This window comes from Portunus trituberculatus, chromosome 47 (genome assembly GCF_017591435.1).
Source record: "Portunus trituberculatus isolate SZX2019 chromosome 47, ASM1759143v1, whole genome shotgun sequence".
NCBI lineage: Eukaryota > Metazoa > Arthropoda > Malacostraca > Decapoda > Portunidae > Portunus > Portunus trituberculatus.
The window spans coordinates 8,378,049-8,395,548 of NC_059301.1; the positions used below are offsets into that span (position 1 = coordinate 8,378,049).

A 17,500-nucleotide genomic window follows, 5' to 3' on the forward strand; every position below is an offset into this window, starting at 1 on the left:
ATAATAATAATAATAATAATAATAATAATAATAATAATAATGATGATGATGATGATGAAGATGATGATGATGATGGTGATGATAATGATGATGATCATAGATAGATATAAAGATAAATAGATAGATAGATAGATAGATAGATAGATAGATAGACAGATTGAGAGAATAGGAGGAGGAGGAGGAGGAGGAGGAGGAGGAGGAGGAGGAGGAGGAGGAGGAGGAGGAGGAGGAGGAGGAGGAGGAGGAAGAAAAAACAAAAACAAAACAAAAATAAAGAGAAAGAAAGAGAAAGAGAAAGAGGAGGAGGAGGAGGAGGAGGAGGAGGAGGAGGAGGAGGAGGAGGAGGAAAAAGAAGTCCAAAAGCAATAAAGAGAAGGATGAGAAAAACAGAAAAAAAAGAAAAAAAACGAGGAAAAGATAAAGAGAGAGAGAGAGAGAGAGAGAGAGAGAGAGAGAGAGAGAGAGAGAGAGAGAGAGAGAGAGAGAGAGAGAGAGAGAGAGAGAGATTTATGTGATGGGTGTGTTTACTCCTCCCTCTTTCCTTCCAACTCTCCGTGCCTTCCTTCCTCCAACCCTCTGACCTTTCCACTGCCTCTCTCTCTCTCTCTCTCTCTCTCTCTCTCTCTCTCTCTCTCTCTCTCTCTCTCTCACTCACTCACTCACTCACTCACTCACTCACTCACTCACTCACCTCACTCACTCTCACTCTCTCTCTCTCTCTCTCTCTCCTGTCTAGCCTCTAAGACATTGATCCTTTTCACTCTACTTATTCCCTCTGCTTTTGTCTCATATTCAAATTAACTCCTCCTCCTCCTCCTCCTCCTCCTCCTCCTCCTCCTCCTCCTCCTCCTCCTCTCCTCCTCCTGCTCTTCTTCTTCTTCTTTTTTTCTTCTTCTTCTTCTTCTTCTTCTTCTTCTTCCTCTTCCTCCTCTTCTTTTTCGTCCTCCTCATCTTATCAGAGTTCCATAAATCCCCATCACGTCCCATCCTCTCGTCTTAATCCTATTTCTAATTACTTCATAAATCAGCCTTCACAGGTTAATCCCCACACAGTTCCTATATGTTCTCAGGTGAATCCCCATCCCCCCCCACTCACTCTCTCTCTCTCTCTCTCTCTCTCTCTCTGCAAAACATTTCTTTCTATCGTTTTTCCTTCGTCATATTTTCTTCCTTTCATTTCTTCTTTTCAATTTTTTCTCTATTTCTTGCTCCAGTTCCTTACATTTCCTCTTTTTTTTCTCTCTTCCACCTGTACACCTCTTTCTTTCATTTTCTCTTCCACCTCTTCTCCTCACTTTCCTCTACTATCAGCTCCCCTCCACGTACCTTCTCCCTTCCCCTCTTCCTTTCCCGCCTCTTTCCTCTCTCAACCTCTTTCCTCCCTCCTTGCCTCCTTCGTCCCCTCGCCCACCGCCAACGTCGTCGTCGCCGCCGCCACCACCACCACCACCTCGTCCCGTGCTGGTGAAATTGAGTTAACCTGAAAAAACTGTAATGAGGAAGCAGGTGTTGAAACAGGTGTTACCGGAGGGAGGGAGGGAGGGAGGGAGGGATGGGGGGATGGAGGGAGTGAGAGACGGGGAGAGGAGACTAGATTGTAAAGAGGAGTGTGCCCTTACGGAAGTGAAATTTCTCTCTCTCTCTCTCTCTCTCTCTCTCTCTCTCTCTCTCTCTCTCTCTCTCTGCAAGGGCCAAGTGAAGGTAGATACTAAAGGTGGCTACAGTAGCATAACTCTGACTTCTCAATGTAATACTATATAAAGGGAGGCGAGCGAGTAAGTGTCCCCTCAGAAGCCAAGACGCCACTGAAGACTGCCTGAGGAAATCATTGGTTATATTTCGAGGTGAACAAAGAGTGAAACGTAAACTTGATTAAAGAAACACAGTGAACCGAGGAACCAAATAAGTCAAAGTATATATTTAAGTAGTTTGTTGTATTATTGTTGTTGTTGTTGGTGATAGTAGTAGTAGTAGTAGTAGTAGTAGTAGTAGTAGTAGTAGTAGTAGTAGTAGTAGTAGTAGTAGTAGTAGTAGTAGTAGTAGTAGTAGTAGGTCAGAAATTTCCTCCGCGTCTATATAACTGTTTTTATTCAATTTACATATATTTCCTCTTTTTCTGTGTGTGTGTGTGTGTGTGTGTGTGTGTGTGTGTGTGTGTGTGTGTGTGTGTGTGTAATAATATACTGCACTAAACCTACCTTCCTCCCGAACTCAGAAAAAGTTAATGTGACCAACACACACACACACACACACACACACACACACACACACACACACACACACACACACACACACACACACACACACACACACACACACACACACACATTAATTACAAAATCACTGCAAGATAAAAAAAAAAATCATCAATAAAACACACTGCAGTGCATTAGTGTATTAATCTTCACAAAGATATAAAAAAAAAAAATACCGAAAACTAAAAGCCATATAGAAAAATTAGTATCACTGAATAGAAAAGAAAAAAAAAAACAAATTACTGAAACATATGCACTCGAAAAAAAAAAATTGGAAACAGGTCAAAATTTTCAGTCGTTCGTCGCTCAGGAAACTGGAGGGGGGGGAAGAGAGAGAGAGAGAGAGAGAGAGAGAGAGAGAGAGAGAGAGAGAGAGAGAGAGAGAGAGAGAGAGAGAGAGAGAGAGAGAGAGCGCATACATACATACATACATACATACAAACACATGCAAAATCACATACACCATTTATTTAACACCCATACGAGCAAAGCAATTCAATTTAACAAACATAAACAGAGAGAGAGTCAAGAAACAAACGTGAAAGGTAAATACTAATAAATAGAAATAAACACACACACAAACAGACAGACAGACAGACACACTCACTCACTCACTCACTCACTCACTCACTCACTCTCTCTCTCTCTCTCTCTCTCTCTCTCTCTCTCTCTCTCTCTCTCTCTCTCTCTCTCTCTCTCTCTCCACACACACACACACACACACACACACAACTCGACTTTGCATTAAATGTGATGTGGGTGTTGTTGGTGATGAATACCATGTTCTCTTTGACTGCACCAATACGGACATCGTGAGATTAAGGGATACGTATATTTCAGAGTATTTTACGTATATGCCAACTTACTTTAAATATATTCTGTTGATGCAAAGCGTATGATAGGATTCCACGGCAAGAAGTATGGAGATGCCTGAGAGAAAGAGGAGTGCCAGAAAAGTATGTCAGAATTGTCCATGAATGCTACAGGAATGTTACAACTAGAGTTCGGAGTACGGTTGGCACAACGGATAGCTTTCAGGTGAAAGTCGGCTTACACCAAGGATCGGCACTAAGCCCACTACTATTCAACATAGTGTTCGATTTCATAACTGAAAATGTCAGAGAGGAACCACCCTGGTGTGTATTATATGCTGATGACATCGTCTTAGTGACCGAAAGTAGAGGACAGCTGGAAAGAAAATTAGAAGCATGGAGAGTTGCTTTGGAAAGCAGAGGAATGAGGATAAGTAGGGCCAAAACTGAATATTTTACGACGGATACAAGGGGCGACCAACAGGCCACAATTAGACTGAATGGTGAAAAGTTGAAGAGAGTGAAAACATTTAAGTACTTGGGATCAATGGTAGACGAGACAGTGGAAATGGAAAAAGAAGTGAACTTCCGGATTCAGTGTGGCTGGAACAATTGCCAGCAAGTTTCGGGTGTGATATGCGATAGAAGGGTACCAGTAAGAGTGAAGGGCAAAGTCCACAAAGCAGTCGTCAGACCTGCTTTGATATATGGGCTGGAAGCAGCACCTTTGAAGAAGATCGAAGAGAGGAAGATGGATGTGGCGGAGATGAAGATGTTGAGATGGATGGTAGGAGTCACCAGAACAGACCGAATTAGGAATGGGTACATAAGAGGAACAGTGAAAGTAGTTGAAGTCTCCAAGAAGATCCAGGAGTCAAGGTTGAGGTGGTATGGACACTTGAGAAGAAGAGATGGCGAAGACCACGTAGGAAGGGAGATCATGGAAATGGAAATGCAGGGAGTTAGAAGAGGACGGCCCAAACGAAGATGGATTTACTGCACAAACAGAGATCTTACGGAGAAGAATATAAATCCAGAGATGGCAAACAACAGAAATACGTGGAGAAGGCTCATTCACAACGGCGACCCAGAATAGGGAAAAGCTGGGAAGAAGAAGCAAAGCACAAATGTGAAGGTTCTTCAAAATCTGTCTCTGATTTTTGAAGTTAGTATTGAATATGTTTAGATAAGTACTGAATGGGTGAGGTAATTCTTTCTTTATTGTTATATTTGAAATGTAAATTGGAGTTGTGTTCCATACTTTTTATAAATAAATTAATTCATTCATTTATTAATTCACACACACACACACACACACACACACACACACACACACACACACACACACACACACACACACACACACACACACTGCAACTACATATTACTTTTTTCAGATTTTTTTCCTTTTCCATCCTTTCGTTATTTATCTAATCTTCATTTACTTTCTATTCATTACCATTATTACTATCTTTATCACTTCGTAGAATTAGCTAATCTTATTCACACTTTTCTTATTTCTCTATTCATGTATTTCATCTCATTCCATTCGTTTCAAGTCTAGTTTTAGTTATGTTTCAAATATTAGCCAGTTTGTTTCTCTCTCTCTCTCTCTCTCTCTCTCTCTCTCTCTCTCTCTCTCTCTCTCTCTCTCTCTCTCTCTCTCTCTTATCATCTCTTCTCACTGGCACAGGCAAGGCCCGGTATTACTTGGTCTTAATTGCGCGCTTCAGGAGGAGGAGGAGGAGGAGGAGGAGGAGGAGGAGGAGGAGGAGGAGGAGGAGGAGGAGTGAGATGGGATAGAAGGCGAAGAAGGAAGGTGAGAGAAGAGAGTGTTAGGAGAGAGATCAAAATAGGAGGATATGATGAAAGAGGAAATGATGGCAGGTAATATTTCTTTTCCTTATATTGTTCATGTGTTTGCCTTTGATGTTTGTATTGCCGGCTATTTGCCAGGACATTATGGACGGCAGGGGAACAAAGGGAAAGGAAAGGACGAGGTGTGACATATGGGGAGGAAAGAAGGAGGAGCTTGTGGTGAGCTTTGAGAGGAATGTAGAGTAAAATTAGAGGTTTGAGAAGCTTTTAAAAGGGACAAAGGGAAAAATAAGAAAGGGATTTGAAAGAGGATGGAGTGAAATGAAATGAAAAGAGACGCATAGGAAGGTTCTTGAGAGGAAATTTTAAGAAATGTCGTAGGAAAAAAAAATGAAGGTTAAAATAGACGAAGGGGAAAAATAAGAAAGGGATTTGAAAGAGGATGGAGTGAAATGAAATTAAAAGAGACACATATGAAGGTTCTTGAGAGAGAGTTTTAAGTAATGTCACAAACAAAAAATGGACGTTAAAAAAAGAAAAAGAAAAAGGAGAAATAAGGAAAGGATTTGAAAGAGAATGGAAAGAAACTGATAAAAAAAAAAAAGAGAAGCTTATGAAGATTCTTGAGAGATAATTTTACAGAATGACAAAGAAAAAAAACGGAGATTATAGAAAGAAAAATTTAAGTGGAAATAAAAAAGGATTTGAAAAAGAAAGGAATTAGGTGAAATAAAGATAAGTTTGTGGAACGTTTTGGAAGGAAATCTAAGGAACGTCACGGGGAAAAATGGAGGGTATAGGCAGAAAAATGAATGGTGGAAATAAGAAAAGGATTTGAAAGAGGATGGAATGAAATAAAAAAAAAAGAGAAGCTTATGAAGATTCTTGAGAGAAAATTGAAGGAATGTCACAGGAAAAAAACAAATGAACATTAATGAAAGAAAAAGAAAAAGGAAAAATAAGGGAAGGATTTAAAAGAACAAATTATTATACAAAAAAAAGATAAGATTGTGGAGAGTTCTGAGAGAAAATTTAAGAATGTCACAGGAAGAAATGGAGATTATGGACGGAAAAGTGAGAAGTGGAAATAAGGAAAGAATTTGAAAGAGAAATAAATGAAATGGAAAAAGAGGCTCATGACGATTCTTGAGAGGATATTTGAGGAAAGTCACAAGAGAAATGAAGGTCCAAGAGAGAAACGACAGATGAGAAAATAGGGAACGATTTGAAAGAAAGAGAAGAGAGAGAGAGAGAGAGAGAGAGAGAGAGAGAGAGAGAGAGAGAGAGAGAGAGAGAGAGAGAGAGAGAGAGAAAGGAATAAAACGAAACGAATATGGGTGAAACTAAGATAACAAAGAAAACACAAACAAAAGAGTAAAAAAGAAAAAAAGATGAAAAAAGAGAGGAAGGAGAAAGAGAAACCTAAATAAAAAAAAAAGCAAATGAAAGATGAAACACAAACACACAATGGAAGAGAACCAAGAGAAACACGATAAAGAACAGGAAACAGAAGACAAGGAAACGAAGAATAGGAAGACAAAACAAAGAGACAGAAACAAGAAGTACAAAATAAAAGAATAAAAAGAAAAGAGAGGAAAGACAGCCAAGGAAGGAAGGCAGAAGATATGAAAGGTAAAAAGAGAAGGAAACAGACAAAAGGAAAAAGAATTGGAGAGACTGGAAGAAATAGAAGACCAGTGGAAGGGAGAGGAAAGATGGGAGAGTGGAGGGAGATGAGGTGGAGGTATATAAGTGGAGGGAGAGTGGAGTGGGTGGAAGAGGAGGAAATAAATGAGATTAGTGGACGTTTGAGGAGTACGTTATGAAAGAAATGCCAATTCGGTTACTAAGAGAGAGAGAGAGAGAGAGAGAGAGAGAGAGAGAGAGAGAGAGAGAGAGAGAGGATCAACGTCCCTGATACGCACGTAAAAAGGAAATAGCACGCTCCTACCGCTCTCTCTCTCTCTCTCTCTCTCTCTCTCTCTCTAAAATAACAAAATAGATAAATGAATAAATAGATAAATATATAAATAAATAAATATGAAAAAAGTAAATAAGATAGTCAAAAAGAAGAAGAAAAAAGAAGAAGAAGAAGAAGAAGAAGAAGAAGAAGAAGAGAAGAGAAGAGAAGAGAAGAGAAGAGAAGAGAAGAGAAGAGAAGAGAAGAGAGAGAGAAGAGACGAGAAGACAAGAGAAGAGAAGGTAAGAAGAAGAAGAAGAAGAAGAAGAAGAAGAAGAAGAAGAAGAAGAAGAAGAAGAAGAAGAAGAAGAAGAAGAAGAAGAAGAAGAAGAAGAAGAAGAAGAAGAAGAAGAACAAGAACAAGAACAAGAACAAGAAGAAGAAGAAGAAGAAGAAGAAGAACCTGTGGAGCGATCAACATCAGGAAAACTTCATTTACGTTTCCAGACTTCGCAATAAAGGCGCGTTTTTGATAGTCCACGCTTAAGGCAGCCTTAAGCCTGGCTTAAGGCTGACGTCATTTTGTGTTCTTTCATGTCCCCAAACTTGAGTCAGAGCGTAGCCCGCCTTAAGGCAGGGCCGGCCAAACTCAAGCCAGCTGCAGAGCAGGCTCGACTTTCCGCTAGCCAGTTGTGACGTCACATGTAAATAAACAAATAAGACATGACGAATGAATGTTCCATTAGCTGCTGTTGATAGTTCTGCACCAAACTGAATGCTGTTTCAGTATCTTCTGGTATCTCTGGCAAGTCTGGAAACATGATGGACTGGACTGTTGATGCAGGGAGGAAAGATAGCAACTAGGATGATACCAGCTTTGAAGCGCCTGGAGTATAGAGATAGATTAAAGGCATTAAACATGTTTTCATTTGAGAGGAGATGTATAAGAGGGGATATTTAAAATGTTCTCAGATACAAACTACATAGATGTGAGATCTTTCTTTACCTTAGAGGAGGGAAGTAGGACTACAAATCATGGCAGGAAGATTAGAAAGCAAGGCTGCAGGTTAGATATAAGAAAATATTTCTTTAGTCATAGGGTGGTAGACTTCTGGAATGCATTGCCAGAGACGGTTGTAAATAGCACTAGTTTGACAATGTTTAAAAACAGATTAGATAAGCACTTAAATTTATTAGATTTATAATTATGTATAGCGCTGCATGATAGTTTTTATAAGAAATTTACTATAGTTAAACAAGACATGATCGCCATGTATGGGGACCACAAATTGTAGAGGATTTCGCTGCAGGACTTACCCCCTGTTAATGGGCCAAATATTTAGAATTAGTATATAATATATTGTGTACTTGTAAAACTTTAAGTACTGATGACGAGGTCGCTGTGCGACTGATACAGGATAACCTAGATGGGCCCTGGTGGCCCTTTGTTATCCTATTATTTATGTTAGGTTAGGTTATGTTATGGAGGAAAGATAAGTTACAAAGCTGCAGCATATCTTGCACTTCCTGTTCGTCTGCCATCTTTATTGTTGTCATCTGTCAGCTGGTGACTGGTCACGTGATCGAAGGTCTAGCAGGCCCGTTTTCCATTGTCCCAGGTTTTGCTTAAGCCTGCCTTAAGGCGAGGTCTAGCCGTAGGGGCATTAAAAAACGCAGCTTAACTTTTGATCTTCCAGGTGTGTGTATGTGTGTGTTTCACTGTTTGATCTGCTGCAGTCTCTGACGAGACAGCCAGACGTTACCCTACGGAACAAGCTCAGATTTCATTATTTCCGATCTTCGGATAGGCCTGAGACCAGGCACACACCACACACCGGGACAACAAGGTCACAACTCCTCGATTTACATCCCGTACCTGCTCACTGCTAGGTGAACAGGGCTACACGTGAAAGGAGACACACCCAAATATCTCCACCCGGCCGGGGAATCGAACCCCAGTCCCCTGGCTTGTGAAGCCAGGGCTCTAACCACTGAGCTACCGGGTGTGTGTGTGTGTGTGTGTGTGTGTGACCAGGTTCACACGAAATATATATATATATATATATATATATATATATATATATATATATATATATATATATATATATATATATATATACACACACACACACACACACACACACACACACACACACACACACACACACACACACACACACACACACACACACACACACACACACACACCACAGAGTACCAAAAACAAAACATTACAATACACATGCTTAAATTCACCAGCACCTTCACCACCACTTTATTTATTTTTTTTATTTCACTTCTAGTTTTCTTTCTCTTTCATCTCTTCCCATTTCCATTTTTCTTCTTTTTCTTTACACTTGTCTATTCATTCTTTCTTCTTATTCGCTTCCTATTTTCATCACAATTTACACACATATATACATACACACAGACACACACACAACATAGTACCTTAAACATTCCAATACCACCACAACCACCTACACCACCACCACCATCACCACCACCGCCGTCGCCGCCGCCGCCACCGCCGCCGCCGCAGCTACAACCCTGCCAGGACGGGCGCCAAAGGGTGGTACTTTGGGATATGGTCAAAATTATCATTCTTTGGCGTCCGGCTCGGCTAGTGGCAAAGCTCCTCCTACTCTCTCTCCCCCTGCTGTCAGTGCTGCTGCTGCTGCTGCTGATGCTGCTGCTGCTGTGACCATGACAATATCAACGACAACACAATGTAAAATTAAATAAAAGGAAGAAAAAAAGAGGAAATATTAAGAAGACACAGTAGGAACAAGTGACAGAACAATTCGTGCAATAACAAAACAACACGAAAGAACGTAACATTAACGAAAAAAGAACGAAAATATAATAGAACAAAAATAACAAAAAAGTACTGACAATCAAAGAAGTTATAGTTAAAACAACAACAACAACAACAACAACAACAACAATCTACCAGTAAATAATTCGCAATCGCAATCACAATATTATCACCACAACAACGTATTCCCAGTCAGGCACACATCACCACCACCACCATCACCACCACCATCACCACTCCTTCCCTAATTGAGTCTAGAGTTTCGTCATATAATTAGAAACTTTTCTCAACCCATATGTTCTTTTCTTCTCCTTTCCTTGTATATTATTCTTTCCTTTTATATTTATGAAAGAACCTTAATGAGGAAAACACGTGCACGAAATGAAGGCCAGAGACAGCTGGCCGGAGTTTGTGTGGCGCTGGAGGGCGAGTGTGCATCATTTTCAAATCCAAAGTACGAGTTTTTTTTTCTCTCTCTCTCTCATTCATGTGTATTAATGTAAAATACTACTAACACTACACTACTACTACTACTACTACTACTACTACTACTACTACTACTACTAATAATAATAATAATAATAATAATAATAATAATAATAAAAGAGCTAGTCTATTATGTAAGAATGTTTCCCTCACTTTCCTCTTCCTCTCCTTCAATATTGAGCTTTCCTTCCTCCTTTTTCTTTCTTCTCTCTCCTGTTTCCTCCTTTCTTTCATCCTAATCCCAATGTCATTTTAATCGTCTCTCATTATCATCTTTTTTTCGTCTTTGCTTATTTTTTCTTTTTATTTCTTATCGTTCTCTCTCTCTCTCTCTCTCTCTCTCTCTCTCTCTCTCTCTCTCTCTCTCTCTCTCTCTGGTTTTCATCCTTATGTTACACTTTAATACTATGTGAAATATGTTATGCAGCACACGCATCTCCACCACCACCACCACCACCACCACCACCACCACCACCACCACCACCACCACCACCACCACCACCACCACCACCTCCTCCTCCTCCTCCTCCTCCTCCTATTATAAGAAAGACATTTTTCAATGTCTTTCTTATAATAGGGTGACCAAAATTGTACGTTATATTCAAGGTGCGGGCGTACGAGCGAATTATATAAAATTAATATTATCTCTTCCGTTTTGAATGTGAATGATCTTCCGATAAAGCCGACTAATTTATTTGCGATTTTCACAAATTCGGTACATTGATTACTTTGTTTGAGGTCAGCCGACATTAAAAGATTTTGGCGTTGTAATATCGGCTGACCTCAAACAAAGTAATCAATGCACCGAAGTTGTGAAAATCGCAAATAAATTAGTCGGCTTTATCGGAAGATCATTCACATTCAACTTTAAATAATTCGCTCGTACGCCCGCACCTTGAATATAATGTACAATTTTGGTCACCCTATTATAAGAAAGACATTGAAAAATACGAAAGAATACAGCGTCGATTAACTAAAATGGTTCCAAGATTACGTAATAAACCATACGAGGAACGACTTAAAGAACTAAATTTATTTACTCTTTCTAAACGTCGATTACGAGGGGACCTTATCACACTCTTCAAAATTTTTAAGGGATTTACGAATATGAATCCTGATAACTGTTAATTTTTTACCACCATCAAGACAACCAGGGATCAATGTTGCAGGGGGAAATCAGTGTACGGCGTCCCTCCAAGGGAAAGTACGCTTGCTCAGTGGAGTGAACGGAGCTGGGGCCTGATTGACTGCTGCCTTCCTATAAAAGCGCCAGGCAAGGCTGCCGCACCACCCCTCCGACATCCACACTGTGACTCCACCCACACGCACATTCACCACACTACATAACCGTCAAGCACCTACATAGTCCCCCACAAACAAGAGTAGACGTAGATTACAACTTCTTCTCTCTATCCTCTAAAATTCCATTTGGTTTTCAATAACACATGGTGCCTTTCCTTTTCCGGCCGGCTTCGGCTGGTGGGATGGGTGGGTGGGGAGGAGCCTTCTGCTTTGCTGTCCTGTCTCTCACACTGTGTAGTTAGTATAGAATAGTTAACCAAGCAGCCTAGTAAGGACCCCAGGGTCTGCTGTTGCTTGGTCTTTCCTTTGTATTCCTTTGTATTCCTCCTCCTCCTCCTCCTCCTCCTAATTTTTTTTTCTCGCCTTACCTACTTATTTTTTTCCCTTATTTAATCATCAACATGCGTACCTTGTTTCCTTCTTCCTCCTCCTTCTCCTCTTTCTCCTCCCTTGAAATAATGTACACAATAGAGAGAGCAGAAATATTATTACATAGCGAAAAAAAAGTCTCATTCCTTTTCAGCCTCCAAGTCTTGGAGGAACACAAAGGAACACGAAAGAAGAAACTGAAGGGATGTTTGTGGAGATTCTATTATCTGACAGTGAGAGAAGTAGAAGAGCACAGACAAAAGGCTCACTTCCACCCATCTCTCCCTTGCAGATAAAGAAGAAGAAATTACATGCAGTGTGGTGATACTGCACGGAAGTTTTATAAGAAAGAAGTGTCAATCTTTATGAGAACTCTATTACTACTGCTACTTGTATCCAGTGCCTAGCTATCAACAGTACATTCAGCAAAGTGACATTTCACAGGGTGCATTCGATTGATACTGTGGCATTCTGTTGTGGCAATGGGCAGGATCTCGTTATGGATAGTGCTTGTAAAATATTGTCCTTTTTCTATGAATATTTAAACCTGAAGTAAGTTTTTTTTTTCAAAAGGCTCGTAACTTTATAAAGGTTCCTAATAGTGTTTGGCTTTGTTTGAGGAGGAATAGGGGAGGGGAGGGGAGCGGAGGGGAAGAGAGGAGAGGAGAGGAGAGGAGAGGAGAGGAGAGGAGAGGAGAGGAGGAGGAGGAGGAGGAGGACGAGGACGAGGACGAGGAGGAAGAGGACGAGGAGAAAAAGGACGAGGAGAAAGAGGACGAGGACGAAGACGAGCAGGAGCACTAGAAAAAGAACAAGGACAAGGACAAGACAAAGACGAGGACGAGGACAAGCAAGAGGACAAGCAAGACGAGAAGGAGGAGAAGGAGGAGAACAAAGAAGAAAAGAAGGATATAACATAGGATCAGACACCACCCAGTTAGCATAAAGGAGAAAAACAATCACTCCCTAAACAACCACCATAAAATAACACAAAGGAAAATAAAAGTAATAACAAAATGAACAGACAGCAAAAGATCTTGTGTCCCCGGCGAGACTATCTGTGTCCCTTTACCACCACTACGATCTCTGTCAATCTTTGTGCGCTGAGGTTAAAGTACAAAATAATTATATACAGTACAACGTCATTAACAAAGATCAGTATACAATAACCTTCACTATCTGTCCCCTTCTGTCCACTACGATCTCTGTCAATCTTTGTGTGCTGAGGTTAAAATACAAAGCAATTATATACAGTACTACGTCATTAACAAAGATCTGTATACAATAAACCTTCACTATCTGTCCCCTTCTGTCCACTACAAATTCCATGAGTAGGGAAGGTAAAGGGTAAAAAAAAAAAAAAAAGGATGAAGGAAACAACATAGGAAGGAATGAAAGGAGAATATCACTGTGGCAAGTAACGACTCTAAAAACATCAATATTTATGAATGAGAGAGAGAGAGAGAGAGAGAGAGAGAGAGAGAGAGAGAGAGAGAGAGAGAGAGAGAGAGAGAGAGAGAGAGAGAGAGAGAGAGAGAGAGAGAGAGAGAGAGAGAGAGAGAGAGAGAGAGAGAGAGTATAAAAGCATAAGGAATTACAAACTTCTCACATACTGCCATCAGGCATCATACTGTACGTGTCTGGATCTTTACTCACTGTGAGCAAATTGGATCTGAGAAGGAGGAGGAGGAGGAGGAGGAGGAGGAGGAGGAGGAGGAGGAGGAGGATACGAAGGGAGTCCAAACAGCAACAGACACTGAGTTTCTTACTAAGCTGTTTGGGTAACTGTTATACTCTAAACAATGAACAGGAGGAGGAGGAGGAGGAGGAGGAGGAGGAGGAGGAGGAGGAGGAGGAGGAGGAGATAAGAAAAGGTTGTAAGAAGTTAGAAAAATAAATGAATACAAAAACTCAAGCGCTTGTTAAGATGCTAGATAGGACATATGTAGTTTGAGGAGGAGGAGGAGGAGGAGGAGGAGGAGGAGGAGGAGGAGGAGGAGGAGGAGGAGGAGGAGGAGGAGGAGGAGGAGGAGGAGGAGGAGAACAAGAACAAGAAGAACAAGAACAAGAACAAGAAGAACAAGAGGAGAAAAGAGAAAAGAAACAACTTGCTAGATATGACATAAGCAGTCGAAGAAGAAGAAGAAGAAGAAGAAGAAGAAGAAGAAGAAGAAGAAGAAGAACAAAAACAGAACAAGAACAAAAACAAAAACAAGAAAAACAAGAAAGAAAAAAAAAGGATAAAAGAAAAGAACAACAACAACAACAACAACAACAGCCAATAAAATGAGTGAGCCAGAAATGGAAGGAGAAAACCAACACGGAATTAATTGAGTGTAACGCCGCAACGTTAGACCAAGAGGCACGTGCTACTCACTCTAATGGCCAGGAAGGGACGCGAACACCGCTGCACCTGCCAGAGAGAGAGAGAGAGAGAGAGAGAGAGAGAGAGAGAGAGAGAGAGAGAGAGAGAGAGAGAGAGAGAGAGAGAGAGAGAGAGAGAGAGAGAGAGAGAGAGAGATGAGAGATTTTGAGAATACATTTAGTGGAGGATATTGAAATGGATGCATTTAGTGGAGGATATTGAAATGGATGCTTAATGATGATGATGATGATGATAATAATAATAATAATAATAATAATAATAATAATAACGGAAACGGCAACAAAAACCCTAATGGCATCAACTAATATCATAAGATCACCACCACCACCACCACCACCACCACCACCACCACAACAACAACAACAACAACAACAACAACAACAACAACAACAACAACAACAACAACAACAACAACAATAACATATAACACACACACACACACACACACACACACACACACACACACACACACACACACACACACACACACACACACGTACATTGTAACACATCTCATTACAACTTTTCTAGACTGCCGGAACCCCAAACGTTATTTCCTTCACCATCTAATATTTGTTTCCCGGACGCGCTGTATTGCCTCACTTCCGCCACAACGCAATTCCGGCAAAGAGAACAAGGTCTCCCTCTCTGACAGCTGCGTCACGTCGTCTGGTGGCTCGCCCCGGCTGTCATCTTACCGCTGGTCCTCCTCGTCATCTCAAGCTTACTACCTTCAAAGAATCTCGCCAAGTGATCGATGCTGTCATCTCTCTCTCTCTCTCTCTCTCTCTCTCTCTCTCTCTCTCTCTCTTTTTTTTTTTTTTTTTTATTTAAACAAAACTTAATACAAAGGAACATGTACCCAAAGGCGCACTGTCGTGTGCTACCTATTCTAAGGGTACTACAATCTATTTCTCTACAATATTTACAAGACTTAAAAATAGATAATATACAAGATGGTCAGCATGTAAATGGAGCACTATTCGTTTCACTTCACTAGCACTATTCACGCACTGCACTACACTGAGTGTCACGTCACAAAGAGTGTCAGAGGAGTTGGCAGTGTCTGTCTCCACTTATGTGCCATCAGTTTGACACTGTGAGTGTTCATCTCCTGGACGTGAGGCACCGCGGCCGTGAACAAGTTCCACATCCTGGAGACGCGTCCTGCGAAGGTGCGTTGATGCTGACACCCGTGGGATCGCGGCACCTCTACGGCGTCACCACCATTGAGCACCGTTCTCGTGCTCCGTGCGGTGACTCTTAGAGGATGACGCAGCCCTGCCAGATGTGGCACTCTTTGCACCTGTGCCTTATGGAACACTACGATCGCCGCCACGTCTCTGCGGTGTTCCAGTGAATCAAGGGGACGCTCAGGCTCTGGGTGAGGTGGTAGTGCAGCATCTACTAGCCGTATGGCGCGGCGTTGGATGCTGTCCAGTCTCCTTCTGTGTGTGGCGGCACAGGACATCCAGGAGAGAGCTGCGTATTCAAGGTGGGGCCGCACCTGTGCCTTGTACAGCAGCAGTCTCCCTTCCTGTCGAGGAAACTGGCGATCCTTCTGAGAGCGGAGATCCTGTGAGAGGCTTTCTTGGCAATGGTTTTGACATGCCTGTCAAACCTCAGCCCTCGATCCACCTCCACTCCAAGTATCTTGACGTCATCTTGAGTGGGAGAGCAGCAGCGCCAAAAGACAACTTTCCTGCCATTGCTGCCATGGCGGCTGGGGACCGAGAGACAACCATTGCTTGTGTCTTCTCCGGCGCGAATGTCACTTGCCAGCGAGCACCCCACTCCTTTATCACTCGTAGCTGCTGATTGATGGCCTCAGCAGCCCGCCCACTGTCCTGGCGTGGATAGGTATAGGAGAGGGTGCAGTCATCAGCATAGGCCATGACTCCTGGCAGTAGCTGGAGAAGATCATCCACGTAGATATTCCACAGGAGTGGGCCAAGAATTGAACCCTGTGGCACTGATGCCTCCACAGGCAGGGACTCAGATGTTTGCCCGTTGACAACCACCTTGAGGCTTCTGTCCTGCAGGTAATTTCCCAAGAGTCGTAGCAAGCCACCCTGGATGCCTTTAGCACGAAGCTTTTCTAGTAATCCGTTGTGCCATACTTTATCAAAAGCTCCTGCTATGTCCAAAGCAACCACTATAGTGTCCTTGCCGTCGTCGAGGGCGTCCTGCCAATGCCTGGTGAGAAGCATCATTAGGTCGGAGGTTGACCTTCCAGGTCTGAACCCAAACTGTTGGTCTGAGAGGAGGGCATTGTCCTTGAGATGGCTACACACCACCTCTGCCACGACCCTCTCAAACACTTTACCCACCACTGACAACAGGGATATGGGTCTGTAGTTTTTTGGGTCCGTCCTGGAGCTTTTTGTGTACGGGAACTACTCGAGCCTCCTTCCACACTGAAGGCCAGACGTTTTCCCGTACACAAGTTGTGAAGACTTGGGTGAGAGGGGCAGCCAGTTCCTGGGAGCATCGCTTCAGCAGGTGCGGGCTGATGTCATCAGGGCCGGTGGCTTTCTGTGTGTCCAGCCCCCGCAATAATCGCTTCACCTGCTGATGCGTCACCTCCACCATGGTGACAGTCTTCTCACATTGCTGGACCAGCTGAGGCGGTGGCTGCTGTGGATTCCGACCTTCATTTTTCCAGCAAACAAGGAAGCCAGCAACTGTGCCCTCTCCTTACTGCTGGTGGCGACAGTACCGTCCTGCTTGCTGAGGGAGGGATGGATTCTTGGTGGCCAGTTCCTTGTTTGTCCTTAACAAGAGACCACCAAGTTTTGTTTCCTACGCCAGTGCCACACAGTTTCCGGCGCAGGCTTTCCTCCCACTTTTTTAAGGCCCACTTGCTGGTTACCACCATCCTCCTGCATGCAGCCCTGTGCAGGTCCTTGTTGCGCCGAGTCGGGTTCCTCTTGTAGCGGAGCCAGGCAGCATACTTTGCCTCGGCAGCAACACGGCAACGGTAGCCAAACCATGGCTGATCCGTCGATCTGGTGGTGTATTCCCTGTGTGGGACGTGGCGTCTCTGGAGGGCGAGAAGGTGAGAGGTGAGTGCAAGTGCTTCACTCTCTGCTCCTCCCTGTAGCAGAGTGGCCCATGGGGTGTGGGTCAGGTCGCGGCGCAGGGAAGCCCAGTCTGCTTTGTTCCACAGCCAGATGGTGCGGGTGGTGGCCTCGTCCTGAGCCACGCCCACTTCCAGCTGTGTCAGTACAGCGTGATGGTCAGAGCTGCCCACGAGCCCCAGCTGATGACACTGAAGCTTGTCTTCCTGGTAGTCTGAGATGACAGGGTCTAATGTCCCTCCTCGTTCATGTGTGGGAAGGTGACATGATCTGT

General features: G+C 42.7%; 1 protein-coding gene across 3 annotated transcripts in view; it reads left to right on the top strand.

Annotated features, from left to right (window-relative positions):
- LOC123520533 (ras-related protein Rap-1b-like) overlaps positions 1 to 17,500 on the top strand; it is a 228,777-nt gene that overhangs the window by 158,323 nt on the left and 52,954 nt on the right. The window contains exon 1 of one of the 3 annotated variants that reach the window (XM_045282867.1): positions 1,685 to 1,844. The exons of the other annotated variants lie outside the window; for them this stretch is intronic. The gene's annotated coding sequence lies outside the window, so the exon portion shown is untranslated. Of the gene's footprint in view, positions 1 to 1,684; positions 1,845 to 17,500 lie in introns of those variants that run through there. 3 annotated transcript variants of the gene reach the window in all.